We start from the raw sequence: 10,172 nt of genomic DNA, 5'->3' as shown, positions 1-10,172 counted from the left end.
TTCAAGGTTTTCGAGTCTAAGAAAGGTGGCAATGTCACTTTTGGTGATGAGAGCAAATCACAGATTAAAGGGAAGGGAATCATCTCTCTACCTAGACTACCAGACATTGCAAATGTTCTATATATAGAAGGTCTGAGGGTGAATTTGTTGAGTATAAGTCAGATATGTGATTAAGACTTCATGGTGCTATTCTCAAAGGGAAAGTGTCTTGTCATGGATGAGTCAAGAAACTCATAAGTGGTGTTCACACTCTTGACAACAATTATGGATTGTTTCCTGATGTTGATATTGCGTGCAATAGCATTCGTTTGCCAAATGAGGATCTATGGCATCAATGGATGGGACATGCTAGTTACAAACATCTTTCTATTGTATCTAAGCATGAATCAGTTTTGGGAATACCAAAGCTTAGTAGAATGAGCAATGTAGTGTGTGGACCATGCCAGCTTGGGAAACAGATGAAAGCTAAGCATTCGGGCATTCAGACATCAGCTACATCTAGGCCATTGGGGCTTTTACATTTGGATCTTATGGGTCCAACTAGAACCAAGTCTCTTGGTGGTAAGAGATACATCATGGTTGTGGTAGACGACTTCACTAGGTACACTTAGGTCATTTTCCTACAATCTAATTCTGATGCTTTTGAGCACATTGGAGATTTGTGTACAAGATTGCAGAATAAAAAGAACTTGAAGATTGATCAAATTTGAAGTGGCCATGGTAAAGAATTTGAGAACTCGTATATGGATTCCTTTTGCACAAGATCAGGTATATCTCAAGAATTCTCTGCTCCTATTACTCTTCAGCAGAATGGCGTAGTAGAAAGAAAGAACATGGTTATTCAGGAGATGACCAAAGCCATGTTACACAACAAAGATGTGGCTAGAAACTTATTGGGAGAAGCTGTTAACACTGCATGTCATACGGTTAATAGGGTGTACTTCAGACCCAGTATCAAGAAGACTCCATATGAGTTATAGAAAGGAAGGAAGCCGAATGTGAAGTATTTCTGAATCTTTGGAAGTACTTGTTTCATCCTCAAGGATAGAGAGAATGTGGGAAAGTTTGACTCCTGGAGCGATGAAAATATATTTTTGGGCTACTCCTCTACAAGCAAGGCTTATTGGGTATACAACAAAAGAATTATGGAGGTAATAGAGATAGTAAATGTTGTTATTGATGAGTCTTCAGATTCCAGTTCTGAGAAAGGCATTAAAGAACTCTCCAAAGAAATTCTTCCTCCTGAGCCTAAGGAAGTTCAAGAAATTATTGAACAAGAACTTGCATCTCCAAGTACTCCTGGTACTCCCAGTGTTATGGAAGATTCTGTAGATATACCCACTTCACCAGATTCTAAATCACATGAAGAGAAAGGGCCTTCCTCCAGGATTAAATTAAATCATACTCTAGAAGTTATTGTGGGAAACATGAATGAACTCACATTAAGGAAACGTACAGTTGATAAATGTGTTGCTAACTTTGTGTCTTATTCTTGTTATTTGTCACAAGTTGAACCCACGAATGTTGAGAAAGCTCTTTAAGATGAAAGTTGGGTTGAAGTAATGCATGATGAACTACTTCAGTTTTAGAGAAATGATGTCTGGACTTTAGTACCTAGATCGGAGTGTGAGCACATCATTGACACAAAGTGGATATTATGCAATAAAACTGATAAGGAGGGCAATGTGATCCGCAACAAGGCTCAGCTAGTAGCTCAAGGATAGTCACAAATGGAAGGAGTAGACTATGATGATACATTTTCCCCAGTTGCCCATATAGAGTCCATCAGAATTCTCCTTGCCCTAGCATGTCATCTGAAGTTCAAACTTTATTAGATGGATATAAAGACTGCTTTCTTGAATAGGCTACTTAAAGAAGATGTCTATGTGGCTCAACCAAAAGGATTCATTGATCCACACTTTTTGGATCATGTGTTGTACCTCAAGAAGGCACTTTATGGGTTGAACCAAGACCCTAGAGCTTGGTATAATAGGCTTACACAATATTTGGTGTCACATTGGTTCACAAGAGAAAAGACTGATCAAACTCTCTTCATCAAAAAGGAAGATGGTGAGTTGATAGTTACTCAAGTCTATGTTGATGATATCATCTTTGAATCGACTAAGGATGAATTTGCTCATGGATTCTCAAAACTCATGCAAGCTGAGTTCAAGATGAGCATGATTGGAGAGCTGACTCACTTCCTTGGATCACAGATTTGTCAACAAGATTCAGGAATATTCCTATCTCAATCTAAATATGCTAAGAATCTTGTGAAAAAGTTTGGTTTGGAATCTGCTAGTTCTGTTAGAACCCCCATGAGCCTAAATGTTAAACTCACTATGGACTTGTAAGGTAAAAGTGTAGATTCATCTCTATATAGAAGCATGATAGGTAGTCTTCTTTACCTTACTGCTAGTAGACCTGACATTAGTTACAGGGTTGGAGTGTGTGCTAGATATTAGGCTAATCTCAAAGAATCTCATATGACTGCTTTAAAAAGAATTATAAAGTATGTCAAAACCACTGTTGAGTTTGATGTGTGGTACTGCAAGGACACAAATGATGTCTTAGCTGGATATTCTGATGCTGATTAGGCTAGGAATGCTGATAATAGAAAGAGTACTTCGGAGGGTTGTTTTTATGTGGGTAACAATCTTGTCTCCTAGATGAGCAAAAAGCAAAACTTCATCTCTTTATTCACTGTAGAAGCTGAGTACATCGCTACTGGTAGCTATTGCACCCAACTCCTATGGTACTTGTCAAGAGCATCTCACCATCTATTGTGACAATACCAGTGCCATCAACATCTATAAGAATCCGATTCAACATTCTCGAGCCAAACACATAGAGATTTGACATCACTTCATTAGGGAGTTTGTCGAAGATGGTATTCTCACTCTTGAGTTTATTCACACTGATGATCAGAAGGTTGATTTGTTCACCAAACCTCTTAACAGCAAACATTTTGAATTTCTTCATCAAAACATTGGTGTTATTTCCATTGATTGATCTTTTTCTCTCCTCCTTCTTCCTCATGCATTTTCATCTAGTTTTTGGTTTCCTTTGTTTAACATGTTTTTGTTTGTTTTCAGTTTTTATTATTTTGTTTTTGATATAAAAATAAAAAATTGAAAAATCAGAAAATACAAAAAGCAGTATGTGTTTTGTGTACATTGGTACTTGTGTACCTTAGATGGCAATTGAAACAAAGTTTTTTAAACTTTGTATCTTTTGTAACTTAGATGAGCATCTCTATGCATAACTAAACAAGTGAGCTTTGTGGCTCTTGTTTGTGATGAGTAAGATTAAGTTATCTCTTATACTTAACACTCATATAACTCTTTTTGACGAGAAGGACTAGAAAATCCTAAGAGAAAGGCATAAATAATCATCTCACCACTATTACCCGCCAATCATGAATGACATCTGTATGCTTCGGCATAGAAAAAGTGCAATGTCAATGACATTTGTATGTTTCGGCATAGCAAAATTAGAATGTCAAATACTTAACATAATTGGGTAATTCTTTTCTATCTCTTATATGCCCATGCATGATTTGCTTAAAAAGGAAAAAAAATGTAAAGAAAAATAAAAAGCAAAAAGAATAAAAATGCTTTATATATGATTGCAAGCGTGTATTCTAGGGGATGTAGGAGTTATAGGATGTACCTCGAAGGTGATAGTTTCCATCAAACTGTTATGATTGTGTGTGAGTTAAAGTGATTTTCTCATATATCAACTCGTCATAACATGTATACACTTATGCAATCTTGCGATGTTTTTCACACACAACACGCAATATTCTTTGCTACTCTTGATACATGTGCAAGTACAATGTGATTTGGCCATCACAAGGTTTACATGTGTTAATGTATGCTCACTATACTGTCTAAACTTATTTTTTAAATATAAAATTGGTTAGTCTTATTTAGTGTGTGTGTGTGTGTGTGTGTTTGGGATCTTTGTGCTTAAAATTTTTGTTGAGAGATGATTTTAAGAGCTTAAAATGTTGTTGGATCTTTGGTTGAGTTGCATGCTTGATTGCATTTCATATCTGTGTTTTTCCCTTCTTGAAAAACTGTTTTTAAGCAATCTCGACACTTCCTCGATAGCTGGTGGATCGATCGAGAAAACGTCTGTCTCCTTGATAGCTCCTCGACACCTGGTGGATCGATCGAGCTTTTTTTAGCTTTGGTTGATATGTCCCTCGACAGCTTCATCTGTTGACGTTTTGTTCTCTCGACACCTAGCTTGATAGATGTTTCGATACCTCTCAACACCTCTATTTGTCGAGATTTACTGAGGTTCTATATATAGGTTATATGCGATCCGAACTTCATTTCTCTCGATCTCTCTCTCGATAGCTTTGTCTCCTCACCTCCCAAATCACTCTCTCTTACTCCAAACCTAAATTCCAAGTGATTTTCAAGTGTTTTCAAGGTTTTTCTTTCACTTGGTAGGTTTCTTTTCTCTCCTTTTGCATGCATTTCATGTTTTGAAACCTAGGTTTTAGGGTTTTTGAAAATTTTTTGGGTTTTTCAAAATTGATGAGTTATTGTTGTAATTTTGGGATGGGTTTTTGCTTAAATGAGTTTAAAATCTCATGCATAGCATCATTTTAGCATTATAACACTATTATTATGCATTTAGATGTGTGCAAATTGTTTGTGTGCTTGTAGGATTGGATTGGGCTGAGCCCATGATGAATTTTATATTGCATGTCACATGTTCATGCATTTCCCATGCATACGTACTCTCTTTTCAATATATTTTGATATATTTGAACTGCTTAGGACTTTTCTAATTGTCTTTCTCTCTCCCTCTCTTTTCTATTTACATTAGTCATGTTTATGGCACCTAAACGTAAGTCTGCTTCGTCTCAAAACCCTCTTAGTTTTGGGGTATTGTTTTCGTCTGATCCTATTCCTTCTCATATTTAGTTCTATGATGAGGATGCCTGAAAGGACTTCTCAGAGAAATTTTCTCTATAAGGTGTTTATTCAGAATGTCGAGTCATTTTGGCAGACTTGACTGACACTGACGTACCCGATGTCATTCACAATCGGGGTTGGGAGTCATTATGTGACGTCTCGGTCACATGTCCATCCATGCTAATTCAGGAGTTTTACTTTAACATGCATGGAATTGATTCTTTAGTACCTCTCTTTCATACTCGCGTTCGAGGTACACACATTGTTATCACACCGCAGCTTGTTGCGGATGTGCTTCGTGTTCTAAGGGTAGAGCATCTTGACTACCTCGGTTGTGAGCATCTGAGGATTGTGTCTAAAGATGAGATGATGTCTGCTTTCTGCGAGTGCCCTTCTGTTTAGGGTGATCGTCAGTTTACATCATGTAAGCCCTTTGCTAAAGGTCCTAGATTCATGAACATGGTGATGACTTTTGTGTTGCACCTACTTTCTCACTATAACTCCATCACAGAGCCTCGTGCTCGATTTTTTCTTTTTTTGTTAGAGTACCTCACTATGGATTTTCCTTCACATTTTATTCTTTCTATTATAGATGTGTTTAAGGATACAGCTACCCATGATAAGCTCATTTTTCCTTTGGCTATTACATGGATTTTATGCCATTTTTTTGTTCCTTTTCCCTTTTCTGATCACTTCTCTGTCATGTGTGCCATAGACGCTGCTACTGTTAAACGCAGCGAGGTGCAGTTTAGGTCACGACAGTCGGATTAAGTAGCTCCTCCCTCCCATTCAGCTCCATCTCGATCTGCTCCATCCACGTCCACTCCCTCATATTCTACGAGTGTGTGTCACTCGGAGACATCATGGTGCAGCTGCAGCGTATGGATGCTCACCTTGATACACTCTCTACAGAGCTGTATCAGGTGAACGTTCGTGTCGGTCGTATTGCATTGTGGTAGGCGATCATGGGTGGCTTCGCTTCTGAGGCTTCTCCTCCACCTCCTCCAGTGGCTTCTGATTCTGAGGCTGAGGATGATGATGATGATGGTGATGATGATGATGCTTCTAATAATGATGATGGAGATGCTAACTTTACCAATGAGATGTCTATTTGACACTCTTACCATTTGTCACTCGTGACAAAAGGGGGATGTAATTTTGGATATGAGAGTAGTCATTCTTTGGGGGAGAGTTAGTATAAGATATTTTTGTTAAGGGGAGTGTTGATATCTTGAGGGATGTAGTGAGGATTACTTGTATCTTTTTCTTTTCTCTAATTTAGATACATTTATTCTTGTACATTGGGTTTTGTGACCATTATTAACATACATTGTACTTATTTTCTTTATATGTTGATGTATGTTTCTTTCACCTGTCCTTACATGTGTTGTTTATTTTCTCTTTTTATGCACATGTTTTTTATTACTTGTATGCAATCTATTATTTTTGTTTCACACAAAAATGCCTTGATGAGTTTTGTTTAAAGTGTTTCAGAAATACAGGCTGTCAAAGTCTACTTGCCATAAACTCTCTTCTTGCAAAATTTTTCAATAGTTTGTGTTAGGATAGATTTTATTGTATTCAACAAGTGAGTATGAGTTGAGTGATTTATGACTTCTCTCACATGTTCATTTGTTTGTTGTGGTTTTGTCACGGATTGCTAAAGGGGGAGATTGTTAGGACATATGTGATTCACTTGTTAGAAACATATGTCACTACTTTATGTAATTAGCTAATCCTTTGACAAAATGCATTTTACTTATATTTGGGTAGATCTAGGATGTGTTTAATATTTTAAGAAACTGTGTTTCAAGATCAAGTGTTGAAGACATGCAAGTCTGTCCAAGATTCAAGCTGAAGAAGTGCTTGTTATTAAAGCTCGACAACTAGCCATCTATCAAGATTTAAGAGCTGTTCTAGCCCCGTGGCTTAACAACTTCTCGACAGCGTCTCGACAGATAAGCATCTGTCGAGGTTTATGAAAAACAGAATTTCAGATCTGTTTTAACTCTAATCTGTGATTATGTGTTTGAGCTTTCTTTTCTCATAACCCTATACATATAAAAGGATTATTTTAAGGGTTGTCAAAGAGGACACAAGTTGCCCAAGTGTTGAGCAAAGTTTGTTCAAGAAAATTGTGACCGAAGATAGAGTTTTTCCCAAGTTCATCATTCTTGTGTAGAAGTTGCTGCTTTTGTGCACTGTAGGGTTTTGTAACCAAGCATCTTCTTGATCTTCATCGTAGATGAACTGAAGAACTTTGTAGCCAACAACCTTCTCTAGTTGGTGATTGAAGTTGCGTATTGGGATCCGCGCAATTGGTTAGTCACGTACTGGGAGCTGTGCATCAAAAGGAGAAATTGTCACTACAGAACAAGTCCAATTGGGTATTGGGGTAAGGGTTCAATTGTAGGTTGGTATAAGGTACTGAGATTCTTGTACTTGTAACTACTTGTTGTGATAATAGGGGAGTTTTGGAAGTTGTGACCTTAAAATTAACCGATGGAGTTTTTGCCGTGTTGGTTTTTCACATTCGTAAACAAATCACCGTGTCAATTTACTTTCCACTGCATACTTAGTTTAATTGGTGATTTGTTTGTTCTACCACGTATTTGTATGTTAATTTGATTAATTAATTAATCTTGGCTAATTTGTTAATTAATTCATCACAAGGGGTCAATTCGTTTTTGGCCTATCAAAAGGAACAAGATTTTTTGTTAAAAAAATATCAGATCTGTTTTGGTGTAAAGTTTAAAAAATGTGATTTTATCAAGAAAAATCAAATTTGTTTTATGAATAAGAAAAATTGAGATTTGTAAAGAAAAATCAGATCTTTTTTTTAATTTTTTTATTTTTTATGAATAAAATGAGAAAGACTTTTTGGAAGAGGAACCACATTCATGAGATAAATTCATTATGCATGCATCACATAAAAAAATCAACCTAACTTTTCATTTCTTTTTTTAAATTTCAAAATCTGCAATTTTGTAACAAAGAAGACTTTTCTTTAAAAATCAGATTTGTATTTAATGAAAATACAGATCAGTTTTGTGTTTTAAAAAAAAAAATAGATCTACATTTAATGAAAATATAGATTAGTATTTTAGAGTTAAAAAAATCAGATCTGTATTTAATGAAAATGTAGATCAATTTTTGAGAGTTAAAAAAAATCAGATATATATATAAAAAAATCAAATAAGTTTTAGTTTAGAAAATCAGATATGAAAATATCAGTATTTATCTCAATCCAGGAGCCTTCGGGCCGTGGCCACAATTTGTGCCAATCGGCACTCCAAGAGTGCTGAATGGCCCTTTTGGGTGCTGGACTTGCGTTTGAGTTTTGGTCCACTTTGGACTCCTTTTTGAGGTTTTTTTTTTTTTTTTTTTTTTAGTTGGGACTTGCACTTAAATGCGTTTTCCGTGTGTTTTTAGTAGCTGCTACCTGGCTTTGTATCATTTCTTCTTACTCGCGCTGAGTCTAGAGTTTTTCTCACCTGTGTCCCTTTCATATAGAAATGATGTGGGCTTATTGGGGTTTTTGCATTTCATCTAGGCCGAGCCCATTGGCTCTTGATGTCCTCCTTTCTTGCTTCCCATAGGTTCTTTCTGGCGGGCCTATTGGGCCTTTACCCTATTCTTTCATTCTTGGACTTTTCAAGGCCCATTCTTATTCCTTAAGGAGGGCCATCCCACTGTGGCTGTCTCCCATAATTGCCCATACCCTACCGTGGGTCAATGGGCTCTATCTCTTGTTCCTCATGGGTATTTCTTTTTCTTTGGGCCATGTTTACTTACTTTCTGGGCTTTTGGGGCACATCCCAATTGTCTTTCTTTTTCACTTCTTAGTCCCTTGTTTGAGTTGGTTTGGGCTTTTCCTGCCATTGGGCCTTTGGGTCCATAGTAGCAAAAATAGGCATCAACAATGTGCAATTATTGTCGCGTGTCCATTTTATTCATTGGGTAGGGGCGCAACAATCAAATAGTATTATAAGCTCTAGATTTGGTTTGTAAGGATTGCCACGGGTTTAATGTTGAGCTTGATAGTCAATGCGTGTTTTAAGATATAATTTGCTATTTAGAAGTTTGAGCTATTATTCATTATTATATTTATAGACTTGAATATTGATTAATATTCTAATGATCTACACCCTTTTTTTTAAAGATAATTTGATAGTTAAGGAGGAGAGATTTAAACCCTAGTCATGTCCTTTAAAAATACTAGGAATTATCAGTTAATCTATACGTTAACACCTCAAATAAGTGCTTCATGAGCCTCTTTCTTAACATTTAGAGTACATGTGTTATTGGGTTTTATGAGTATGCAATATTGATATACATGCTTATAGGCTGGGGCGGAACCGAGGGGCAGTTACTCCCCTTGACTCATCCAAAAAATACCTTAATACCTACAATGTTATGTATATTTAAGCAATGTTTTCAAACTCAGACCGTTCATTGAACTGTAAAAGAGAGAGGTTCAAGATTGTTAAGGTCGAACCGAGGACGAACTGTGATGACATCATAATTAATTTAATAATTATTTAAATATAAATAAATATACTAAATTAGTATAAATAGAAAAATTAAATTAAATTACCCAATTATATATAGAAATCTATCTTTCAAATATATTTTTCATATCATAATTTTCACAGGACAAATAAGAAATATTATATCCTAAGCACACATAGATATAATATTTTTTATTTACTTATATGTTGATTAGTTAAACTCGTGATAGTAATATTGTAATAATATAGGAATTTGGACTGTTAGTAATTTTGAATTAAAATAATTATTATATACATAATTGTATTTACTATTTTTTCTCTACTATTCAAACTTTTTTTTTTTTAGTAAACAGTAATACTTATTAAAACACATACGAAAAATTTAACAAATAAAATAATATAAGTACTTTTAGTTAATATTTACAATTTTTTTTATACCGAAAAAATCTAGTGTTACAAAATATTTCACAACTTTTTCTCACAATTATGATGTAGCAAAGTTTGAATGGTCTTTTAATTATTATTATTATTAATAATACAAAGTTTTTTTTAGATGACACATGTTAGTAGGTTTTGTTAATTATTATTATTATTATTATAATAAATCCATTAGAAATTGATATTTTGGTAATTGGTGTACCGTAGTTGAAGTTAAAAATAAAATACATAAATAAGAAAAAAAAAACTTAATAAAAGGAAGTTAAGATTAAATTCATCTTCACACATA

The sequence above is a fragment of the Quercus suber genome, unplaced genomic scaffold (assembly GCF_002906115.3).
Source record: "Quercus suber isolate HL8 unplaced genomic scaffold, Cork oak 2.0 scaffold_386, whole genome shotgun sequence".
Classification (NCBI taxonomy): Eukaryota; Viridiplantae; Streptophyta; class Magnoliopsida; order Fagales; family Fagaceae; genus Quercus; species Quercus suber.
The sequence above is the reverse complement of the archived record's forward strand: the minus strand, read 5'-3'. Positions refer to the sequence as shown.